The following is a 25882-nucleotide window of genomic DNA, read 5'->3' as shown; positions in this document are numbered from 1 at the left end:
CGGGACCTTTCAGTCCACAGGCCGACACTCTATCCACTGAGCCAATTGGCTAGAGCTTATTCTTACTTTTTTTTGGAAACTAAGTTATTCTTACATTTAACAAGTATGTATGAGTTTACAGATGCTTCTGGCACTGTGTGAAGTGCAAAGTATGGATTAGAAAAGAAGACATGCAGGTGAAGCTCAGGTAACAGTAATGATTCCGAGTATGGCTTTGTTGCAAGTAACACTCTGTGGCAGATGGTCAAACTGTCTGACAGAATTTGAGCTTGCGATAGCAACAAAGTCTAATCTATTCCAGTGCTCTCTCCTCTATGAGACAAGCCTTTATATAAACTTAGAGAGTATTAAAAAAAAAAAAGAATATGGGTTTGGAGTCCAAAACCCATGTTTAAATCCTGGCTTATTCCTTGCTGTCTTCTTGGGTAAGTTATTCAATATCACTAACTCTCAGTTATCACATCTGTAAGTAGGAATAACAGCTCCCTCAGAAAGTTGTTACTGACAATAAATGTGTTAGTTATTCCCTTAGACGAAAGAAGACAGATATTAAGTATGAAATAATGAAGCTCCTAAGTGTTACAGAAGAGGAACCAGAGTGTGTTATGGCGGTACGTTCCAGACCTACACAAATCCGAGGGAATCAGGAGAGTGTTCCACAGCAGCAAATGTTTAAACTGAGCCCTGAGCACATTTGAGCTAAGTGGAAGGAGTGAGAAGAATGGTTTCCTGTCTGGGTAGAAGAAGAATTTGGGCAAAGACTGAGAATGAAGTGAACCTGTCACATACGAAGCCTGGGGGAATGCCTGTGTGTCAGAGTCCAGACTGCAAGGAGGTGAGTGGGGGGAGATCAGACTAGTGAGGTGGGCAGATTAGGTAGGGCCTGTGGTCCTATTAAAGATTTTGGTCTGTCCTAAGAGCAACAACACACCGCCACCAATAGCGTCCCTCCTCCCCAACACCTTTTACAGGAACCACTACTCAACAGCTACAATAAGGAACTTGAATTTTTATCTATTTATTCCCATCTCTGGCTCCAGATAGGTTCTCAATGAGGGGGTTTGAGTTACCAGCTCAGACAACTAGCATGGCCTTAATTTGTGCCCCCCAAAGTGTATTTAAAATGAAGAGGAAAGAAAGAAGGATATCAATGGGCAAGGTAGCTTTTCAAAGATTCAGATAGTAGAATACATGACACATTCTTCTTAAAATCCCTTAATCCAAATATAATTGACCGAACATTTTAGGTTTCTATTTGAGAGTCCAGTGTTTCACAGATTTTCTTTTTTCCTATGCCTGTAATTTTTTTCCCCAATGCCTGCAATTCACTTAGCTGCCAACTAGCTTAAGTGGTATGGGATCAACTGAATATAAATGAATAGTCTAAAATATGGATGTAGACCTTTTCAAATTACATATTTACATCTATAAAAATGAACATGATAAAATATTTTAAAACAAATATTAGTTATTTCTAATAATTTTTGTTTTCTACTCTTAAAATTAGTATAATTATCTACCATGACTTCTATCTAGGATTGTGGTACAAATTACATGGAGTAACATATCCAATGGATATTCCGTACATGCATGTTACCTTCTCTTCTACCAAAAGAAGGCATATTCTGAGGAGAAGCCAAGGTTAGCCAGAAGGAGTAGACCCTTTACTGAAGTTGCTATTTGAGCCTAGGATCAGTTAGACAATCTGCTGGAAAATTGAACAGAAGCACATGAATGCTGTCTTAGATTCCATTTCTCATCAAAATTGCTCTCCTCAAAGAAGAGTTTTGCAGTTATGAATCCATAACTTGCCAGACTTTGTTCAGGTGAAGCTGAACAAAAAGCAAACAAAAAAAACTTCTAACAAAATAAACTGTGATTCATTTGAATGGAAATTTGAAGTTTTATGAAGGCATAAGGAAAAGTTCATATTAAGTGATCTAAGTAAAATGAATTAAATGTCAAGAGATGAGTCAATTCTTTTCTCCGAAAACACCAGAATTCCTGCCGACTTTACTTAGAATCATTAGTCTTCCTGTAACAATTTCACCTTTTCCTTCACCTTGCCCTCACTTCTTTCTTGTACATTTAAATCACACAGACTCTCTCAAGACTGTAAAACCAGCATGCTGTTATTTAAATTTTGAAATTAAAGTTGTATTTTTGCCTTTGATTGAAGGTATATGACTTTACCAGTAAACTTTCAATTTGTAATCCTTTCTTTATATAAATAGTTGATACAATGCGTCAGAAGGATCCATTTATGTCAATAGTTCTGAGTAACTGATCATCCAAGAAGTTTCCAAACTTTATCATGGATTACACAACAGAAGTATTTATAAACAAATCACAGTTGAAAAAACAGAATGTTTTGTTTTATCCATGTACGATGTGCAGGGGATAAATAAGGTTCCTTCCCAGATGGTGGCTCCTATGGGTGGTGACATCTGTGTTGAAATGATCACACAGGCTTGCACGCTATTCATGCCCAGGCTTTTTCCATCAAAGAGAAATGACTAAGAGTGACCATACCAGCTCATGGGGCCAAGAATTTCAGGACAGTCTATGCCTGCCCAGGCCTAACCAGTCATAGGTTTAGGGATAGAAACCCTTTGTGATTTTTATCATAATCACTTAAAACTGGGAAAAATTAGTAGAATAGTCTCTTAAACTTGCTATTACTTATTACAGATGATAAGTAACAATAGACAATGACAAAAATATATTTTCCCCACAATTAGATATAATTTTTGTTATTCCCTAACTCTGTTCATATCAACCCTGATTACATATTACTATTAAATTTAAAAGATCAAACAAATATATCTATGCCTAGGTCCTATTCCAGACAAATTAATCAGCATCCCTTGCGGTGACACTTGGTTTTTACTGGTAGTAGCTCCTCATCATTCTTATGAGCAGACAGGATTTGGAACAATGGTCTTAACCAATGAGATCCCTTGGAGAGCTTTATCAAGTGGAGATGTGTGGGTCTACACCCTGAGATTCAGACTTGATTGGTCTGGGTGTGGCCTGAACATTGGGAGTTTTGAGAACTCTGAAGGTGATTCTAATGTGCAGCCAGGCCAAGATTATGATCTTATAAATTGTCTGCATCTTTGGTTTAAACATCTGTAGAAATCTAGGAAGAGGAAGTCTCTTAAAGCAGTGACTCCAACATTGGCCTCTTCAGAGAAAACAGCCATTTAGAGCTATAATAATCCTTCACACTTATTTAGCATGCAGCACATTTCAGAGTGTTTTTCCAAGGCATTAAAGTTGGTATGGGGAAATGTCTTTAAAATAATTTTAAAAAATACAAAACCAATACCTCTCTAATATTGCCTATCATTTTCTTCTTTGTATTATCATCCTTAACTCCTCTAATAAACTAAAAATCCCTTAAGGTTAACTTCTGTATCTTATTTACCTTTGTATTCCACACAAGTATTTGACAAATGGTTTTACTTGGTAAGTGTTCAATAAATTTCTCTTCAATAAATGATTAGAGAATTCCATTTGCGTTGATTAATACTATCCAGAACTTCTGTGGCCACCTCTGTCTAGGCCTTTGAGATACAGTGAACCTTATACTTACAGCTCCTGCTGTCATGAAGCTTACATTCCAGGGAATGAATGAAATGCTAAGATTTAAACTTGGGGCTGCTGTATATGCCTTACATCATTAGTGACATGCCACAGCACAGCTGCAGACTGGCACAGTCCAAAACACTCAAGAGATATGTGCCTTTTCCTTTGCTAACTGGCAGTCAACAATCAGCCCGTCACATTGTTGCAGTCCTACTATTTTAAATGAACAACTACCTATTACTAGTAAGTGCTGTACTCTCAAAAGAAATGTTGCTTTATCAGAGGCAGCTGGAGACTATAGCATGATCTGAAGAAATCAGGCTCTCAGGCCTTTCTGATCAAAACTGCCCTTGGGAATCTGGATGGCTTCACTGGGGAGTTTTATCAAAGAAAAACTAACACCAGTTCTCCCCAGACTATTCCAAAAAAAATCAAGAAGAAGGAACACTTCCAAGCCCTTTCTATGAAGCCAGCATTACCCTAATCCCAAAACCAGATAAAGACACCACAAAGAAAGAGAATTACAGGCAATTACCCCTGATGAACATAGATGCAAAAACCCTCAACAAAATTTTAGCAAATCACATCCAGCAGTACATTAAAAAGATCATACACCATGACCAAGTGGGATTTATTCCAGGGATGCAAGGCTGGAACAATATCTGCAAATCAATAAACATGATACATCACATAAACAAATTAAAAGACAAAAACCACACGATCATATAAATTGATGCAGAAAAAGCATTTGACAAAATCTAACACTCTTTTTTGATAAAAACTCTCAGCAAACTGGGAATAGAGGGATCATACCTCAACATAATAAAAGCCTTATATGACAAACCTACAGCTAACATCATACTCAGTGCACAAAAACTAAAACCATTTCCCCTAATAAGAGGAACAAGATAGGGATGCCCACTTTCACCACTCTTATTCAACATAGTACTGGAAGTGCTAGCCATAGCGATCAGACAAGAAGAAGAAATAAAAGGCATCCAAATTGGAAAAGAAATAAAACTGTCATTATTTGCAGATGACATGACATTGTAAATAGAAGACCTTAAAGACTCCATCAAAAAAACTACTAGAGTTAATAAGTGAATTTGGCAATGTAGCAGGATACAAAATTAACACCTAGAAATCTATGGCTTTTTTATATACACCAATAATAAACTCACAGAAAGAGAAATAAACAAATTTAAAAATCCCATTTACCATTGAAACAAAAAAAATTAAGATACCTAGGAATAAACTTAACTAAGGATGTAAAAGACCTACATTTAGAAAACTATAGGATGTTGAAAAAAGAGATAGAGGAAGACATAAACAAATTGAAGAATATACCTGTCTTTATGGATTGGTAGAATCAACATCATTAAAATGTCCATACTACCCAAAGTGATCTATAGATTCAATGCAATCCCCATTAAAACCCCAATGGCATATTTCACAGTCCTAGAACAAACTCTCCAAAAATTTATATGGAATGAAGAAAGACCCCAAATAGCCTCAGGAATCCTGAGAAAGAAGAACAGAGTTGGAGGGATCACAATACCAGATTTCAAGCTATATTACAAAACCACTGTTCTCAAAACTGCCTGCTACTGGCACAAGAACAGACACATAGACCAACGGAATAGAACAGCGAAACCAGAAATCTACCCAATCCATTATGTTCAATTAATATTTGACAAAGGAGGCAAGAGCATACAATGGAGCCAAGACAGTCTCTTCAATAAATGGTGTTGGGAAAATTGGACAGATACATGCAAAAAAATGAAAGTAGACTACCAACTTACATCATACACAAAAATAAACCCAAAATAGATAAAGGACTTAAATGTAATATGGGAAACCATAAAAACCTTAGAAGAATACATAGGTAGCAAAATCTTTACTGATACATCTCTTAGGACAATGGAAACTGAAGAGAAAAAAATCATATGGGACTACATAAAAATAAAAACCTTCTGCACAGCAAAAGAAACCAACAAAACAATAAGAACTCCCACTGCATGAGAGAACATATTTGCCAATGTTACATCTGATAAGGATTTAATCACCAAAATTCACAGGGAACTCATACAACTTAACAAAAGGGAGATGAACAATCCAATCAAAAAAAATGGGCAAAGGACCTAAATAGATACTTTTTGAAAATGGACATACAGAAGGCCAAGAGGCATATGAATAAATGCTCAAAGTCACTAATGATCCGAGAGATCCAAATCAAAACAACGAGGTACCATCACACACTTGTCACAATGGCTAACATCAACAAATGACAAGTGCTGGCGAGAATGTGGAGAAAAAGGAACCCTTCTGTACTGCTGGTGGGAATGCAGACTGGTGCAGCCACTGTGGAAAACAGTATGAAGTTTCCCCCCAAAATTAAAAATGGAACTGCCTTTTTACCACTTCTAGGAATATGCCCCAAGAAAACAGAAACACCAATCAGAAAGGATATATGCACCCCTATGTTCATAGCAGCACAATTTATAATAGCTAAGATTTGGAATCACCCTAAGTGCCCATCAGCAGATGAATAGATTAAAAAACTGTGGTACATCTACACAATGGAATACTATACTGATCTCTTACCATTTGCAACAGCATGAATGGACCTGGAGAGCATTATGCTAAGCAAAATAAGCCAGTCAGAGAAAGATAAATATCACATGATCTCACTCATTTGTGGAATATAATGAACAATATAAACTGATGAACAAAAATAGATCCAGAGACAGAGAAGCATCGATCAGACCATCCAACCTATGAGGGAAGGCAGGGGAGGGGGTAAGAGATCAACCAAAGGACTTGTATGCATGCAGATAAGCATAGCCAATAGACACAGACACTAGGGGGGCGAGGGCATGTACTAAAGAGTAGGAGAAGCTGGGGAGAGGTCAATGGGGAAAAAAGGAGACTTATGTAATACTTTAAACAATAAAGAATTTAATTTTTTTTAAAAAAATCCTGCCTTGGGAAGGAGGAAGGAAAATGAAGAAAAATTATCATAAATGGCCCTACTTTACTCAGAGTAGCATCCTGGCTCACTGGCACACAGGCATCCAGACTGTGGGCTGAATTGGGTTGCTCTTTGGCCAAAAATTTAACTGCTTCCAGCTATTAAAATTCTGCTGTGGATTTTAGAATCCAAGCTTATTGGATTTTGTGATCAAATGTCTTTTTAGGAATGCTGAAAAGACTAATGGACAAATAGCAGTGATTCTGTTCAAAAATCTCTTTGTGCTTAACTAAGAGCAGGATAATATTCAATGCAGACAACTGATTAAAGAATTACCAGTATACTGAGACTTGAGGTGTGGAGGTGGGGGTGGGGAGAAGAGATATTTTGAATTTTAAGTATACATATGTGTGATGCACATGGATGAAAAAACAGTCTACTTTCAAGTTCAACTTTCAACTAAAATTATAATCACAATAATCATTATTATGTTAGAAAGCACGTTGAAAATTATTTACAAAAGAATAGTAAATCATCTGAAGGTTAGAATCTCAGTGTCTGATCTAAAATTAGTTTTCTGTATTAATATCCTCTATGTTTCTATGAATGGTAGTCTCAGGGTTATGTTTTCAGGAACAGATGTCTCCTAGCCCCTTATTAACATTTTGAAATGAGATAATAAAAAGAACTAAGTAGTAGGGAAGAAAAAAAAGCACACTTCATACCCAAACAGCTGACCCATATTAGGTGTCACTTTCCTTTTCTAAGGCAGAACAGGATGATGCTCCAGTAACTACTTTTAAAGACTGGAAAATGAGATAATCATCTTGGCATGAAGGTTGTGTAGAGGACACTTTGACTACTACCAAGTAATTAAGCAAGATGAAATTATCAATTGATGCTTGACATAAAGGCAAGAAATATTTTATAGGAAGCACAACATTTCTATGTTGCAAATATTGGTATTTGAAGGAAGGAATATAGTTACATCAGTTTTCTATTATCCATCAGTTTATTAACCAAAGTTCTGTATTAATTGGGACTCCTTAAAATTTTCAATACATTGAAAGTTTTTATTCATTATTGTGATAATAAGAATGGGGTATTGAAATATTATAAAGAATTATTTAAAGGCCACCAATATTTGTATAATCTACTACTTGAAAATAAATAATATTTATGTAAATCATCTTTGGCATACCTTAATTAACTATGAAATTACTCTCTAGAAATGTAAGGTGCCAGACCTTTTATAAATAGCATCTATTTGAAGAATTCCTCATAAATTATATTAGGAGTAAAAGATTTGTCATTGATGTCAATTAGAAAGTGAAAGTACATTAAAACAAAATTATTATTGTCATCAGTGTCATAATTCAAGTGACAATGAATTTTAACTCCTTGGTCTCACTTCTCCATCATTTTTTAGATATTAGATGTTTTCTCATTAAGGTTGGTTTGTCTTGACTTGTCTGTCACTTTTGTGATTTGGAGAACAAGATTTTAGGTCCCCATTATTGAGTTCAAGCACAAATGTGCAGTGATGAAAGTGATTTTAAACTGTAAAAGTTGTGATATTCTCAATACCTAAAAAGACATTAAAATTGAATTTTTAAAGCATAGTCCTTAGACCACTTGCATCAAGAAACCAACTAAAATGTTTGTTGCACATACGGATTCCTGGGGCTCACTCTAGATCTAATAAATCAAGATCTTTATACAGTAATGGCACTTTTAAGTAGCTCAGTGGATACTTACTCATGCTAAAAACTGAAAATATCTGCCTAATTTGTTTTCCTAACTTTTAAAATCCCAGTGTTATAAAACCTGGGCATCCTTAAAGATTTAGACTTTTGTTGAGCTCTATGTTCTGCCTAATGTAAGACTATCTTTATGGAGCCAAATCAAGAGCATGTCCTATGAAGCCTTGAGAAAAGTTTCCCAGTGTTACAGGATGATCATGATGGTGGTGGTGGTGGTGATGGTGGTGGTGGAGATGGTGATAATGCTGAGGGTGGTGGTGATGGTAGTGATGGTGGTGATAAATATGACAATGGTAGTGTTAGTGGTGGAGATGATGCAATCATATTCATTCTGTTTCTTTTTCTTTTAAATTTTTTGTCTTTTTATTTAATTTATTTGGGTGACATTGGTTAACAAAATTATATGGGTTTCAGCTGCACAATTCTACAACATTTCATCTGTACACTGTATTGTACATTCACCATCCCAAGTCAAGTCTCCGAGTATCACTATTTGTCCTCCTATACTTTCCTCCACCTCCCTTCACCCATCCTCCCACCTTAAGCACAGCACTCATCTCAGGGCCTTTGCATTTACTTATGTTTTTCATGCTTGAAATGCTCTTTTTGGATTTTACATTACCTAGTCTTCATTTGTGCTCAAAAATCACCTTCTCTGAGAAATCTTTTCTGACCTCTCTAAAATTCTACCACCCTCCTTTACTCTCGATCCTCTCACTTGGATTTATTTTTCTTCATAGTGTTATCCTATTATATATTACCAGAGGCCCAATGCACGAAATTCATGCACTCAGGGAGAGGGGTCCCCTCAACCCAACCTGCGCCCTCTTGCAGTCCATGATCCTCAGGGGAGTGAGCCTAAGCCAGCAGTCAGACATCCTTAGTGCTGCCGTGGAGGCGGGAGGGGCTCCCACCACTGCCACTGCGCTCATGATCTGGGCTCAAGTTGTGATCTGGGCTTCTGGCTGAGCGGTGCTCCCCCTGTGGGGGTGCACTGACCACCAGGGGGCAGCTCTTGCATTAAGCGTCTGCCCCCTGGTGGTCAGTCATGTCATAGTGACTGGTTGTTCAGCCGTTCAGTCAGTTTGCATATTAGCCTTTTATTATATAGGATGTATTTATTTGTTTACTTGTTTAAGTTCTTCTTCCATTAGAATGAAATATTGATGGAGCAATGTCTTCATGTGTTTTGTTCCCAGCTCTATTCCCAGGGCCTAAGATGGTAAGTGGCACATGAGAAACCTTAATAAATATTTGTTGGAAGTGGATGAGCCAACATAGGCAGTTTTAGTTAATCCCTCAGCAAATACATGTTCTAAGCTAATCTAAAAGGGAACTGGAATGTGAACTTGTAAAACCCTAACTTGCCCCATGCTTCTCATTCTACAGTAAAGTTGCCTTACACAGAGAATGTGTGAAAGGTATATTCAGTTTCCAGTGTTTTAAGATTTTCCCTTAATAAACTAGTCTCCTGCCTTCCACTATGATCACATTCTAATACATCCACCACACTGAAGCCAAGGTGATCAGACCACCTCTGCTTAAAACCTTTCAATGGTAGCCCATGTGCTCAGGGTAAAAGACCCCCAGGGTTTGCACCATTTCCCACCACTCTGCCAGATCAGCTCTTCCCATGGTGTAAACTCTGTCAGACAAAACTGCATCTTACCGGGACAGCTCCTATATCTTCTTGCCTTAGCAAGCTCCTCTCCATTCTTCATATCTCAAGTGAAATGTCACTTTTGCTCAGAAGCCTCTCCTGACCTTGCAATTTAAGTCCATTCTTCTTGATATACTAGTATATTCTGACAGCATACTATAATTTTCTTCCATATTGATCACAATTCATATAGTTTTTGATGGTATAATAATTACTTTAAAAATCTCATCTCCACTAAACTCCAAGTTGTACTTTACAACTTTTTTGTGTACTTTTTGGATCCTTAGTAATTGTCATAATGTAATGTGGATTCTCAGTCAATATATGTTGAATGAATGAATGATTTGGCCAAAGCTAGCCACTAGTAAGAATGGTGTTAAGATATAGCCATTTACGAGGGGAGAGAAGATGGCGGCGATATAGGCAGACGCGTCCCAGGTCGTGTCCCGGAGCAAATGGAGTCAGCAGCTGAAACTAATAACGCCCACCCCGAATTGGCGAAATTGCTCAGCTGGTGAGACGGTTTGCAGCCGGGAAGAGCAGAACTCCCCTGGAAAGCAGATCCAAGCAACAGCAACCTCCTGAGCACCACACCCTCTGCTGAGGAACAGCAGCTGTATGTGAAACCTCGCCCCACCAGCCAGAAGAGCCACCACAGCTGTGAACAGCACCCACCAGAGGAGCTGCTGCCAACTGAAGAGCAGCCGCTACCACAACCGCCTGAAAAGCAACCACAGACCAAGGAGTCACTGCCACCAAGGGAGCAACCACTGAACGACTCAATGTCTAGATATGTCAGTGAGATCAAACATGGGTAGACAAAGAAACCCCCAAAGGAAAGAGAAGGAGGACTCTCCAGAAAAGCAGCTAAGTAATACAGAGGCTTGCAACATGACAGAAAAAGAATTCAGAATAAGGGTCCTAGAGTGCATAAACCGGATGGAGGAAAAAATCGACAACCTCTGCAAGAAGCAAGAAGAAACAGATGAAAAAATCAATAACATATGGAAGAAGCTAGAAGAAACAGATGAAAAAATCAACAACTTAAGTAAGACCCAAGAAGAAATGAAGAGTGATATAGCTGCAATAAAAAACACCATTGAAAGTATCAACAGTAGACTAGGAGAAGCGGAGGACCGAATTAGTGAATTAGAAGACAAGGAAGCAAAACACACCCAAAATGTACTGCAATTGGAGAAAAAAATTAAAAGACAGGAGGAGAGCCTAAGGGAGCTTTGGGACAACATGAAACGAAATAACATACGAATAATAGGGGTACCAGAACAACAGAAAGATGAACAAGGATTAGAAAACCTATTAGAAGAAATAATATCAGAAAACTTCCCTGAGGTGGGGAAGAAAAATGTCACACAAGCCCAGAGAGTCCCAAACAAGGTGAACCCGAAAAGACCCACACCAAGACACATCATAATTACCATGGCAAATGTTCAGGACAAAGAGAGAATCTTACAGGCTGCAAGAGAGAGACGGAAAGTTACATACAAGGGATCTCCCATTAGATTGTCAAATGATTTCTCAACAGAAACACATCAGGCCAGAAAAGAATGGACAGAAATTTACAAAGTGATGCAAAGCGAAGGACTGAATCCAAGAATACTCTATCCAGCAAGGCTATCATTCAAACTAGAAGGGGAAATAAGAAGCTTCACAGACAAAAAGAGGCTAAGGGAGTTTAGCACCACCAAGCCAGCAATGCAAGGAATGCTAAAGGGACTGGTATAAAAAGAAGAAATAAAAAGCTCAGAAAGAAAACAGCCACACAAAAAAAGAAATGGCTACAAACAAATACCTTTCAATAATAACTTTAAATGTAAATGGACTAAATGCTCCAACCAAAAGACATTGAGGTGGCTGAATGGATAAAAAAAACATGACCCATACATCTGCTGTCTACAAGAAACCCACCTCATTAGAAGGGACTCACACAGACTGAAAGTGAAAGGATGGAAAAATATCTTTCAGGCAAATGGAAAGGAAAAGAAAGCTGGGGTAGCAATACTTATATCGGACAAAATAGACCTCAAAGTGAAGGCCATAACAAGAGATAAGGAAGGCCACTTCATAATACTAAAGGGATCAATACAACAAGAAGATATAACCCTGGTAAACATATATGCACCCAATGCAGGAGCACCCAAATTCATAAAAAAAACTCCTGGAAGATATCAAAGGAGAGATCGACAACAATACAATCATAGTAGGGGACTTTAATACACCACTGACAGCACTGGATAAGTCCTATAGACAAACAATCAGCAAAGATACAGCAATCCTAAATGACTCACTAGATCAGATGGACTTAATAGACATCTTCAGAACACTTCACCCCAATGCCACGGAATATACATTCTACTCAAGTGCTCATAACACATATTCAAAAATAGACCATATATTGGGTCACAAGCAAAGTTTCCCCAAATTCAAGAAGATTGAAATCATAAAAAGCGTCTTCGCAGACCACGATGGCATAATATTAGAAATAAACTACAATAAAAACAACCCAAAATACTCAAACAACTGGAAGCTGAATAGCATGCTATTAAATATTGATTGGGTTACCAATGAGATCAAAGAAGAAATTAAAAACATCCTGGAAACTAATGACAATGAAAACACAACAATCCAAAACCTATGGGACACAATGAAAGCAGTCCTGAGAGGGAAGTTTATAGCTCTACAGGCCTATCTCAAAAAACAAGAAAAAATGGTAGTAACTCATCTAACTCTACAAATCAAAGAATTAGAAAGAGAGCAACAGGAAAACCCCAGAGTGAGCAGAAGGAAGTAGATAATAAAGATTAGAGCAGAAATAAATGACATAGAGACCAAAAAAACAATACAGAAAATCAATGAAACCAAGAGCTGGTTCTTTGAAAGGATAAACAAGATTGACAAACCTCTAGCCAGACTCACCAAGAAGCAAAGAGAGGGGACCCAAATAAACAAAATCAGAAACGATAGAGGCGAAATAACAACAGACCCCACAGAAATACAAATGATTGTTAAAAAATACTATCGACATCTCTACTCCAACAAACTAGACAACCTGGAGGAAATGGACAAATTCCTAGAAAAATACAACATTCCAAAACTCAATCAGGAAGAATCTAAAAATCTCAACAGGCCAATAACTATGGAAGAAATTGAAGCAGTCATCAAAAAGCTTCCAGCAAACAAAAGCCCAGGACCAGACGGCTTCACAGGGGAGTTTTACCAAACATTCAAGGAAGAACTATAACCTATCCTCCTCAGACTACTACAAAAAATTCAAGAGGAAGAAAGACTTCCAAGCTCATTCTATGAAGCCAGCATCACCCTAATACCAAAACCAGGTAAAGACAACACAATGAAAGAGAATTACAGGCCAATATCCCTCATGAACATAGATGCCAAAATCCTCAACAAAATCTTAGCAAATCGGATCCAGCAGTACATCAGAAAGATCATACACCATGACCAAGTAGGGTTTATCCTAGGGATGCAGGGATGGTACAATATCCGCAAATCAATAAACGTGATACATCAAATAAATAAATTGAAAGAAAAAAACCACATGGTCATATCAATTGATGCAGAAAAAGCATTTGACAAAATTCAACACCCATTTTTGATAAAAACTCTCAGTAAGGTGGGAGTAGAAGGATCATACCTCAACATAATAAAAGCCATATATGACAGGCCCACAGCCAGCATCATACTCAATGGACAAAAACTAACACCATTTCCCCTAAGAACAGGAACAAGACAGGGATGCCCCCTCTCACCACTCCTGTTCAACATAGTACTGGAAGTGTTAGCCATTGCAATTCAGCAAGAAGAAGAAATAAAAGGCATCCAAATTGGAAAAGAGGAAGTAAAACTGTCCTTATTTGCAGACGACATGATATTATACATACAAAACCCTAGAGACTCCATCAAAAAGCTACTAGACTTAATACATGAATTTGGCAATGTAGCAGGATACAAAATTAACCCCAAGAAATCTGAGGCATTTCTATACACCAATAGTGAACTTTCAGAAAGAGAGATTATAAAAACAATCCCGTTTACCATCGCACCAAAAAAATTAAGCTACCTAGGAATAAACTTAACTAAGGAGGTAAAAGACCTCTACTCAGAAAACTACAGGATGTTGAAAAAAGATATAGAGGAAGACATAAACAGATGGAAGAACATACCATGTTCATGGATTGGTAGAATCAACATTATTAAAATGTCCATACTACCCAAAGCAATCTATAAATTCAAAGCACTTCCCATTAAAATACCAACGGCATACTTCAGAGATCTAGAACGAACTTTCCAAAAATTCATCTGGAATAAAAAAGACCCCGAATAGCTGCAGCAATCCTGAAAAAGAACAAAGTAGGTGGGATCTCAATACCAGATATCAAGTTGTATTACAAAGCCACTGTTCTCAAAACTGCCTGGTACTGGCACAAGAATAGGCATATAGATCAATGGAATAGAATAGAGAGCCCAGAAATCGGCCCGAACCAATATGCTCAATTAATATTTGACAAAGGAGGCAAGAACATACAATGGAGCCAAGATAGTCTCTTCAATAAATGGTGTTGGGAAAATTGGACAGATATATGCAAGAAAATGAAACTAGATCACCAACTTACACCATACACAAAAATAAACTCAAAATGGATAAAGGACTTAAATGTACGACAGGAAACCATAAAAATTCTAGAAGAATCCAAAGGCAACAAAATCTCAGACATATGCCGAAGCAATTTCACTGATACAGCTCCTAGGGCACTTGAAACTAAAGAAAAAATGAACAAATGGGACTACATCAAAATAAAAAGCTTCTGCACAGCAAAAGAAACCATCAACAAAACAACGAGAAAACCCACTGTGTGGGAAAACATATTTGCCAATGTCATATCTGATAAGGGCCTAATCTCCAAAATTTATAGGGAACTTGCCGGAAGCCGGTCCATCCTTGCTGCTTGACACAGTCGCTGCAGGAAAGAAACATCTGCACAGCATATGTTTCAAGGGACCTGGCGTATATAGCATACTGTTCTTAATATGTTTGCTCCCCTTAACGCTGTGTGTTTTAACCAAGGTCACCTCTCCGAGAAAGGTTGTTTCCCCAGGTAGGAATTTTTCCCTGAAGTCAGGGAGGGGATGAAACTCCTTAACTAAGTGCCAGGCGGGTAGTTAATCACTACAAACAATCATGCTTAAGCTACATAATCTTTACTCCCTGGAATGGAGATAAGAAACGCCCTAACCTTTGTAATAGAAATTGACAGGATTAAAATCAACTGGTATAAATACGGATGTAACAAGGCAATAAACAGCAGCAGAACCTCTCAGGAGATCAAGACCAGAACTTGGCTGGAGATCCTGGCTAGGCTGCTGATCAACTGAACGCTGTCTCCGTGTCATTCCTTCTTCGCCGACTCCGTCCACACCTTTGGGGACCCCTGGACCTGCTGGGGCTGGACCCCGGCAGGAACTCATACAACTTAACAAAAGGAAGATAAACAATCCAATCAAAAACTGGGTAAAGGACCTAAATAGACACCTTTCAAAAGAGGACATTCAGAAAGCCAAGAGACATATGAAAACATGCTCAAAGTCACTAATCATCCGAGAGATGCAAATCAAAACAATAATGAGGTACCATCTCACACCTGTCAGACTGGCTATCATCAACAAATCAACAAACGACAAGTGCTGGAGAGGATGTGGAGAAAAAGGAACACTTGTGCACTGCTGGTGGGAAAGCAGACTGGTGCAGCCACTATGGAAGACAGTATGGAGTTTCCTTAAAAAACTGAAAATGGAACTCCCATTTGACCCTGTGATCCCACTTCTAGGAATATATCCCAAGAAACCAGAAACACCAATCAGAAAGGATATATGCACCCCTATGTTCATAGCAGCACAATTCAACATAGCTAAGATCTGGAAACAGCCTAAGTGCCCATCAGTAGATGAATGGATTAGAAAACTGTGGTACATCTACATGATGGAATACTATGCTGCTGTAAAAAGGAAGGAACTCTTACCATTTGCAACGTCATGGATGGAACTGGAGAGCATTATGCTAAGTGAAATAAGCCAGTCAATGAAGGAAAAATACCACATGATCTCACTCATTCATGGATAATAGAGACCATTATAAACTTTTGAACAATAATAGATACAGAGGCAGAGCTGCCTCAAACAGATTGTCAAACTGCAGCGGGAAGGCTGGGGAGGGTTGGGGGGCAGGAGGTAGGGGGGTAAGAGATCAACTAAAGGACTTGTATGCATGCATATAAGCGTAACCAATGGACATAAGACACTGGGGGATAGGGGAGGCTAGGGGACTGTCTAGGGCGGGGGGAAAAAATGGACACATATGTAATACCCTTTGTAATACTTTAAGCAATAATAATAATAAAAAAAGATATAGCCATTTACACCAGTGCTTTTGAAGTTCCCGGAAAGCTTAAGATTTTTAAAATAGTTTTGTTTTAATTCTGTTGTCCTATTTTAATTGTTAATAGTAAATTTCATTCATTGTCTGATTATTTGACTTAATCGTTAAAAACCTTTCAGAGATAACTCTTATCATTGATCCATAGGTGAGGCTTACTGCAAGTAATGGGCATCAGGAGTTGAGTCCAGTCCTATGACGCCAAAGCCTATGCCTTAGCCTCTACTGTACCACCTCAGCAATATCAGAGCCCCCCACAGGTCTCTTGGACATTTCTGAAGAGCTTTGGACACTTCCATACTTGGGCAGTGCCCTGAATTCACCTTCACCAGAACTTAGTTCTTTGTCTCTGTTCATTTGGGTAGTTACAGAAGCTAATGGAAGTAAGCTAAAGCACCCCATTACACTAATAGATACGGCAATAAAATATTCAATTTAGTAATCCATGAATGGTCTTGTGAGTTTAGGTTCTGGGTTTGGGGTCTTATAGGACAAATTAGTATCTTACCTTATCTTTTCAATACTATGAGTCAAAAATTTTAATGAGTACAATGATAATTATCAATTAAATTTTGCTTAGTATGCAAGATTTTCATTTGGCAGCTACCTCATATGCTAAATGTGAAGCGTAAACACGCCTTGGCATGCACAAATGCATTTTCTCTCTCTGCCCTTTGATAAAGAAGTCTCCTGAGTTGAGAATGTCAGAACAGCTATGGAACTTGTAACACTGTTTGCTTTGAATCAAAGTTCATTTGATCACCTCTGGCATTCCGGATATTGGCCTGGGTCCTTCTAAATTGTCCTAGTTTATTCTAAAATAAACCTCAGTGGCATTTTCAAATCTTGATTAACAGGAAATCAATTGACTCTGCTGAAGTAAGTAAAAGGTAAAAATTCTTTTTATGTGAAAGTCCACTGAGCCTTTGAAGACATGCATGAAAGATATGTGAGTCACCAATCTGAGTGAGTTTCTTATGTATCACTATGATATTACCTTTATTCACTCATATTTTTTAAATGAGATAATTGTACTTATTTAAAAACCACAGTAGAATTTCAATACTCTGTATACCTTTATATTTTAGATTAGAACCCAAATCTAATTATATTTGCTTAAATTAAGACAACATGCCAAGACAAGAAATCATAAACTTTCTAATAGAATTCATTATTTTATTATATGAGTTATAAGAAATATAGGAGGTAGTATGTACAGATTTTAGAATAACTGGCAAAGTTTTCATCCATATTTAAAATAGGAATTGGCCCATTTGGTAGGCCATGGAAGTTGCTTAAAAGTGAAGAGTATGAGTAATCAGCTTCTCATTGATTGGCTGCCTCCTGCATACCCCTACTGAGGATCTAGCTATAGTCTGGGCGGGAATCAAACCATGACTTCTTGGTTTATAGGTCGAAGCTCAACCACTGGCCATGCTGGCCAGCCAAGTAGTCAGCTTCTTATTTGCCCATGCTTAGTACATAACTGTAAACTGTTGCATTTTGACTTTAATGTGCAATTGGAAGCACCTGAGTATCGTGTTCAATAGTAGATTGTGGCTCAGCAGGTTTGTACCTGAGATTCAGTATTTTTATCAACCACCAGCTGATTCTGATGGTTCCTGAACTGCTCTCTTCATGTCTGACAACGATAAGAGTTCAATAAAGGCACTATGCAAGGCACTCAGTATCCATGATGGAAAAAGCAGACACACAGCACCCATGCCAGGCTACAGTAGAACCATCAGAATATCAGTCTTGCTCTTGCGTCAGAGTCCTGTGGAGAAGACAATATTAAAAATATAAACATAAACTTAAATAAATCATTGCAAATCATGACATGTAATCACTTACTATACTGGGATATACAGAAGTGAGTTTCAGCAGACTCAAAGGCCTAAATGTTTACATGAAGAGAAGAAATGTGTTCCAGGCAGGAGGGAGGGACATTTTTGGCAGGGGTAAAAAAATAAGATTGGAGTTGAGTGACTACCTAATTTATTAACAATATTTTTTAGAGTAACAGAGTACATTCTTTATTACTTTAAGACAATTAGATACAGAGGAAGGTGCATGGTGACCACCCATACAGGCAGGCAGAGGCCAGATCACACAGGTGCTTTGGGCCGTAATGAAATTATTAAGTGTGTATGTCTTTTTTCCTTCTTATGGGAAAAATTCCTAGTTACTAGAAGTAACATAATCTTATTTAATAGTTTAATAGATCATACTGGAAGCTGTAATGGTGAAATTGAAGGTATTTTATGGTTTACTTCAGAAGAAAGTGTCAAAAAGTTAGAACATTAATTTGAAAAGACTAAGGCCATACTTTTATTTTGTTCATTTACTTGCTTCATGTGGGTAGCAAATTTTCTTAATGCCATATGATATAGTGGGGATGACAGCAGTGGTTCCATTTGTTTAATTAAAAGTGCATAGGTATTAAGTAAGAAATTCCTGTAAAAAAATTTAAGATCCTCAGAATATCAATATTACAAAAATTCAAATAATTTTTAATGCTAGGAATGTAAATATGATGAACAAGATCTGATAAAAGACTTGGTCAAATGTCAGGTCTATGTGCTAGAGGCCTGAGCTGCAGAAATACATAGATATTCACAGAAACAAGGGTCCTTCACCTATCCATGTCCACTGGGAAGTGAAAATACCTCACACAGATGCCATAAAGAGATCTCTGGGGTGCCTTAAACACCTAATTTTACCACAACTAAGTGCCACCAATTTTATTTGCATTGCTTCTCCTCAAGAATTGACTTCTCATTTCCTTCCCAACCTGTCTAAACAAAGGACTGAAATGTTGACAATTTACAATGCTCTTTCTTCTACTGTAGAGATTCTTCTACTTTCATCACCTCCCTAACTTTGGTGTGTCAGATTCTCCCCCAGAGCCAAGCCGGTTTGTGGAAGTGATTTGGTTGCTTGGGGTACACAGTCACTCTTTGAAAATACTAAGGACTTATCATCGTATTCCCCAAGAACCTGGTGTGTGTGCATGGGTGTAGGTGCGAGGGCGCTCCAAGGCCCCACTGCTTCCTTTCTTCCTTCTTTCCAATCCCTCACTACACACCCTCTGATGCCTGTTGACTCATTCATTCTCCATGACCCAACATCTCCTCTGGAACTGGGCCATGTTCTCCCGCCTTCCCATTTCCTCTGCCTGGAGCTTTAACTCTAAGACAGAGAAATGCTTTCCTAAAGAGATGAGTGATATCATATCCTTTTCAAACTGTTTATCTTATCCAAAGCCATCATACACCCAGCAAGTTTAATACCTTTTGTACTAGAGATGTCCTTAACATTCCTGACTGAATCAAATGTATTTTAAATGCACTACAACATCTTTGCTACTGAAAATAGTTCTCTGAAGAATGCTTTAAAATAAAGAAAATTAAGTTAATATTTAAATCTATCCACCCATCATTTTCTTGTTCTATGAGATGACGTATCTTCTAAAAATAAGAAAACTATAACTTTTTATATTTACTGCAAAAACCACACAAAACAACCCACAGTAGAATACAACGAAAAAAATCCATCCTTAACATAATCACCCAAGAATAAGCAAGGTCAAGTTTGGAGACCAACTAGATCACATTTCCCAAAATGAGTTTCCATGTTCTCATACTGGATAGGCAGGGCTGGAGATGGGGGTGGGGATGAGGGAAGAATATTCATAGCCAATGACACCAAAGTATTTCTAAGTGGGTGGCAGAAGATATACATCATTTCCTTATCCATGCAGGATGTCACAGCTGCCTCTGTAGAGAGTAAGAAAGCAAGTGGAGAGAAGAAGAAAGCAAGTGGGGGTAAAAGCAGAGCAGGGTATGTGGACAAAACTCTTTTATCTCTGCATTCCTCTGGACACTTCCTTGAATGGTAGAAAAGGTCAAAGAATAAAATTTAATAGAACTCACTACATCAAGTGATTCAACAAGTTTCTTATGGGGACACACAAGCCTGGTTCTTCTGTGGACAAAAAGTGATCATAGATTATTGACTTAGATACTGGAAAATTTTAGTTCATTCTATTAATTTGGGAACAGGTGGCTGGAAATGTTTGTAACTACCTTCTCACAGATCATAAAATTCCATATGATTACTAGTCCTACCACATGCTTGTCCTTAGGTCTCCTAAGGAAGTATATTATCCCTGAAAACAATTTCAGCCTCAGGATTTTATGCTTTTTATTCCCTCCACCTAAATCTATACATGGTCCAAGGTCAAATGCATAGTGGAAGAGAACTCCCTTGACCTTTTCAACATGCAATAGCCATAATCACCCCAGCCCTCTCTTACTCATTTTATTTTCTTCACAGGCTTACCTACATTTGAAATTGTCTTTATCTATCTACTTATTTATTTAGTGTCCCAAATTATAATGAGAGCAGAGACCTCATATGTCTAGTTAACTGCTAATCTCCAATGTCTAGAAAAGCAATTGGTAAATGTTATTTTAAAATATATTTATTTATATTAATAGATTTTTATTAAAAGAATGAATGAATAAAACAAACAAGTGATGCAAATTATACTGATAAAATAATTTTATTGAAAGCAGTAAAGCAAGCTTATTTGTTGCAATGGGCTAGTCAATTGAAAGCTGAAGCGAATAAAAGTAAAACATTCTGAGTATAATATGAGAATTGGTCCTTCTCTGAGCAAAAACTCAGAAGATGAATATAGGTCCTAGGGGTTCCCTTTATCTGCTTACTCATTTCTTTTTCCCAGATGCTCTTAATTTATGTGTGTGAAAACTTTGTACACTGTGCAGCCCTTTATAAACATAAAATATTTTAATTTGTATTACCAAGGGTCATCTTACATGCATCTACTTCCTTGTTGAAGATGAGGAAAACAACCTGTGTTATGTGGGGGAGAACGAAGACATAAACAGTGTGAAGTTGCAGCACAGGGAAGGGAGCCAACCTTTACTGGGAGCCTAGAAAATACTCCTTAGTCCCCATTTATCAGATGAGGAAACTGAGACTGAAAGAGCTTTTAACAGCCTGTTCAAGATCATATAACTTATAAGTAAAGCTAGTTCTGCTTCCAAAGTTGATGCTTTCTGCTGTACCATGGTGCTCCAGAAGGCCGAGGACATGTGGAGAAGAAAGCCAACTCTATTTCCACTGTCTCCACTCCTCCCTCCCCATGACACATGGTATTTAAACATGACAGCTTGTGGCAATGGGAGAATTCCTTGAAATATGGAGGAAAAACATAGATTATTCACTTTTGCCTCATGTACATGGTTCTCTCCCTGAGATATCATTTCCATTGTGGCTTTGACTCAATTTACCATCTATGAAGAAGAAAAGGAAGGAAAGGGAGAAGGAGGAAAGGGAGGAAGAAAGGGATGGAGGGAAAAAGGACAGCAGGAAGATAAATATATTAAGGCTCTTGGCAGCAGGATTCTGCCTGTCATTTTTTAAAAATTTTTGGCTTGTTTTCTATAGACATTTATATTTCCTATTGCAGAAAATGGGACTAAACAGAGAGCCACCTTGCCTGCATTTATGCCAAAATATCTGGCTCAGCATCAGTATAGATTTTGTGTTTTTCTCTTTCCACAGGTATCACTCTCCTCTCACTCAGTTTCTGGCCTCTAGTTTGCTTTTTATGGTCTCTGCTAAATGACCTTTAACAGAGAGATTATTATTATTATTATTATTATTATTATTATTTTTGCTATCTTTGTCAGTTTTTTTTTTTTTTTGGAAATGCTCATATCTTAAAGTATGGTTGGCGAGAAGTTGGTGTATAGGAGGTGGAGAGGGGTGAGATAGGAGGAGAATAGGTGCTGAAACTTAGCTTTTCATGAAAAACTTTGGGAAGGAGTATACAGTAACCTCACTCCTCCCAACTCAATGGACTTGCTGGGTCATAAGTTAGATGTAAGCTTAGCCTTATTAAAGCCTGCAAAAAATTCTCCAAAGTAGTTGCACCATTTTACATTCACACCAGCAATGAAGGTGAGACTAGCTGTTCTGCATCATCACCAACATTTTGTGTTGTCAGTCTTCTCGATTTTAACCATTCTCGTGGTTGTGAAACAGTATCTCATTGTGGTTTTAATTTTTATTTCCTCGATGACTAATGATAGTGAGTAACTTTTCATTCATGTATTGCCCACTCACATAATCTTTGGTACAATGTCTTTTCATGTCTTTGCCCATTGTTTTACAGGATGGTTCATTTTAGTGTTGTCAGTTTGATTGACTTTTTTGTATAATCTAGATGGAAACTCTTTGTCAGATATATGTGCTATAAATATTTTTTTTTCTAGTCTGTGGCTTGTCTATTCACTTTCTTAATGATGACTTTGAGACTCAGAAATTTTGAAAAAATGCAAAAGATAATTTTTTCTTTTATAGTTTAGTGTTTTTCTATCCTGTCCAGAAAATCTTTGTCCATGCCAAGGTCATAAGATTTTTCACACTTTTATTTTTAGTCTAATAGAACTTTCTTTGATGATGATACTTCTTGCCATGGCTACACTATTCAGTACAGTAACCTGGAGGCATACCCAGCTATGAAGCACTTTAAATGTGCCTAGTATGACTGAGAAACTGATTTTTAAATTGTATTTAGTTTAAGTAGACACATGTGGCTAGTGACTACTATATGTGACAGAATAATTTAAGAAGTTTTCAAGTTCTGGGGTTTAGATTTAGGATCGATCTAGAATTAATCTTCATAACTGGAGTGAGAAGGTAACATTGTTCATTTATTTCCATATGGATATCCAGTTGTGGCAGCAAGATTTGTTAAAAAGACCTTCCCTCCCCACCCTCCCTTAAATTGATTTGGCATCTTGGTAGAAAAATCAACTGAATGTATAAGTGTGGATTAAAAAAGATTTTTAATGAACTATATAAATATTAAATAATTATTCATTGAGCACTTTCATGTGCTAGGCAATGTTCTAGACCCTGGGTGAGTAAAGGGTCTTCCACTGAAGATTCATTCAAGATACTATTGACCCTGGTCTCATGAACTTCTCAGTGCAATTTGGAACACAGGGCAGTCACTAGGGATTGCAAGATGGTGGGGAAAATACAGGTTGCTTTGGCGATATGTAGGAAGGGCATGCACTCTGGTTTAGGGGGCAAATGTCATAGACGGTTTCCTTAGAGGATTTAGTTTCTAACTGAAGGCTGAATAAATAGTGGTCAATGAGTGAGAAAATATGTGTCAGGGAAAGAGAGAGAGGTAGCGAGAGAGAGAAAGAGAGAGATGAAGAAAAAAAGTAGTCTTTGTGTGCTTCAATTAGCCAAAAACAGTGCTTTACGTGGGTTATTTTAGTTAACCTTCACAGTTGTCTATTGAGACACAGTAACCCTACCATTTTGTAGATTAGCAAATTGAAGCAATCAAAGATTAAGTAACTTTACAAGTCTTATCCTATCTAATAAAGAGGGAATATTGACCCTCACACCATCACAAAGATGGAAGCACCCACAGCCAATAACGAGGGAATATGTTAATTGACTGTCCTGCCCTCAAAGATGGTGGCAACCATAGCCACAAGATGTCCAGCAGGGAAGGGCAGTTGCAGATGACCAGGCCAGCAGGGGAGGGCAGTTGGGGGCAATCAGGCTGGCAGGGGAGCAGTTAGGTGTCGATTGGGCTGGCAGGAGTGTGGTTAGGGGATGATCAGGATGGCAGGAAGAAGCGGTTAGGGCAGCCGTGGGCAAACTACGGCCCGCAGGCCAGATCTGGCCAGTTTGAAATGAATAAAACTAAAAAAAAAAAAAAGGCCGTACCCTTTTAGGTAATGATGTTTACTTTGAATTTATATTAGTTCACACAAACACTCCATCCATGCTTTTGTTCCGGCCCTCCAGTCCAGTTTAAGAACCCATTGTGGCCCTCGAGTCAAAAAGTTTGCCCCACCCCTGGGTTAGGGGCAATCAGGCAGGCAGGCAGGCGAGTGGTTGGGAGCCAGCAATCCTGGATTGTGAGAGGGATGTCTGACTGCCGGTTTAGACATCCCCGGGGGGGTCCCAGATTGGAGAGGGTGCAGGCTGGGCTGAGGAACACCCCACCCAGTGCACGAATTTTATGCCCTGGGCCTCTAGTATGTAATAAGTAGAAATATCAAGATTTGAAAAAAGTCTCCAAAAGCCAAACTTTCATCCACTACTTAATATGCTCATATTTTTTGATATTTATTTTATTATTCTGTATTTTTGGCGATCAAAAGCCTACAGCACCCGGTATTCCCAGGCGGTCTCCCATCCAAGTACTAACCAGGCCCGACCCTGCTTAGCTTCCGAGATCAGACGAGATCGGGCGCGTTCAGGGTGGTATGGCCGTAGACAATTATTATTCTGTATTTTTGTATTTTAATTGTTTTACTAATAATAGTCAGCTTGTCATGAATTAGGTCTCCAAAATGTATCCATCTTATAACTAAAAGTTTAAATGCTTTGACCAACATCCCATTGTCTCCACACTCCCAACTCCTAGCAATTACATTTTAATCCCTATTTCTGAGTTCAGCATTTTTTGATTCCACACATATGTGAGATCATATAGTACTCATCTTTCTCTGTCTGACATATTTTATTTAGTACAAGAGGCCCAGTGCATAACATTCTTGCACTGGGTGTGTGTGGGGGGGTCCCTCAGCCCAGCCTACACCCTTTGGCATACTGGGAGCCCTCAAGGGATGTCCGACTAATGGCTCAGGCCTGCTCCCCTAAGCTGCAGTCTGACATGCTTAGCGCTGCCACGGAGGCAGGAGAGGCTCCCGCCACTGCTGCTGCACTCCCCATGTGGGAGCGCACTGACCACCAGGGGGCAGCTCCTGCATTGAGCGTCTGCCCCTGGTGGTTAGTGCACATCATAGCAACCAGTCGTTCTGCCGTTTGGTCAATTTGTATATTACGCTTTTATTATATAGGATAATGTCCTGAAGGTCCATCCATCCATGTTGTTATGTTGTTTCAAATGGTAGGATTTCCATTTTCATGTATGACTAATATTGCAATATATATCCTATATAATAAAACCCTAATATGTAAATTGACTGAGTAGTGGAACGACCAGTCACTATGACATACACTGACTGCCAGGGTTCAGACGCTCACTGCAGGAGCTGCCCCCTGGTAGTGAGTGTGCTCAGCCAGAAGCCAGGCTCACAGCTGGCGAGCACAGTGGCAGTGGCCAGAGCCTCTCCTGCCTCCACTGCAGGTAGGTGGTAAGGAGCGAGGGGCCCTGGACTATGAGAGCCCTGGACTGTGAGAAGGATGTCTGACTGCCAGCTTAGGCCCGATCCCTGGGGTGGACATACCCCCTGAGGGCTCCTGAACTGAGAGAGGGTGCAGGCCAGGCTGAGGGACACCCCCTCAGTACCCCCCCCCCCCAGTACATGAATCTTGTGCACCAGGAGATTATATATATA

General features: G+C 38.5%; 2 non-coding genes across 2 annotated transcripts; one reads left to right on the top strand and one right to left on the bottom strand.

Annotated features, from left to right (window-relative positions):
- The first annotated feature begins 221 nt into the window (after positions 1 to 221).
- LOC132224750 (small nucleolar RNA SNORA28) lies at positions 222 to 346 on the top strand. Its single transcript, XR_009450724.1, has one exon. It is a non-coding gene; the product is annotated as a small nucleolar RNA SNORA28 (small nucleolar RNA).
- A 24331-nt stretch (positions 347 to 24677) lies between these two features.
- Positions 24678 to 24796, bottom strand: LOC132222937 (5S ribosomal RNA). The gene has a single exon (XR_009450338.1). It is a non-coding gene; the product is annotated as a 5S ribosomal RNA (ribosomal RNA).
- Positions 24797 to 25882: the final 1086 nt, after the last annotated feature.

Source organism: Myotis daubentonii, chromosome 1 (assembly GCF_963259705.1).
Source record: "Myotis daubentonii chromosome 1, mMyoDau2.1, whole genome shotgun sequence".
Classification (NCBI taxonomy): Eukaryota; Metazoa; Chordata; class Mammalia; order Chiroptera; family Vespertilionidae; genus Myotis; species Myotis daubentonii.
This window is presented reverse-complemented; position numbering and strand designations above follow the sequence as displayed.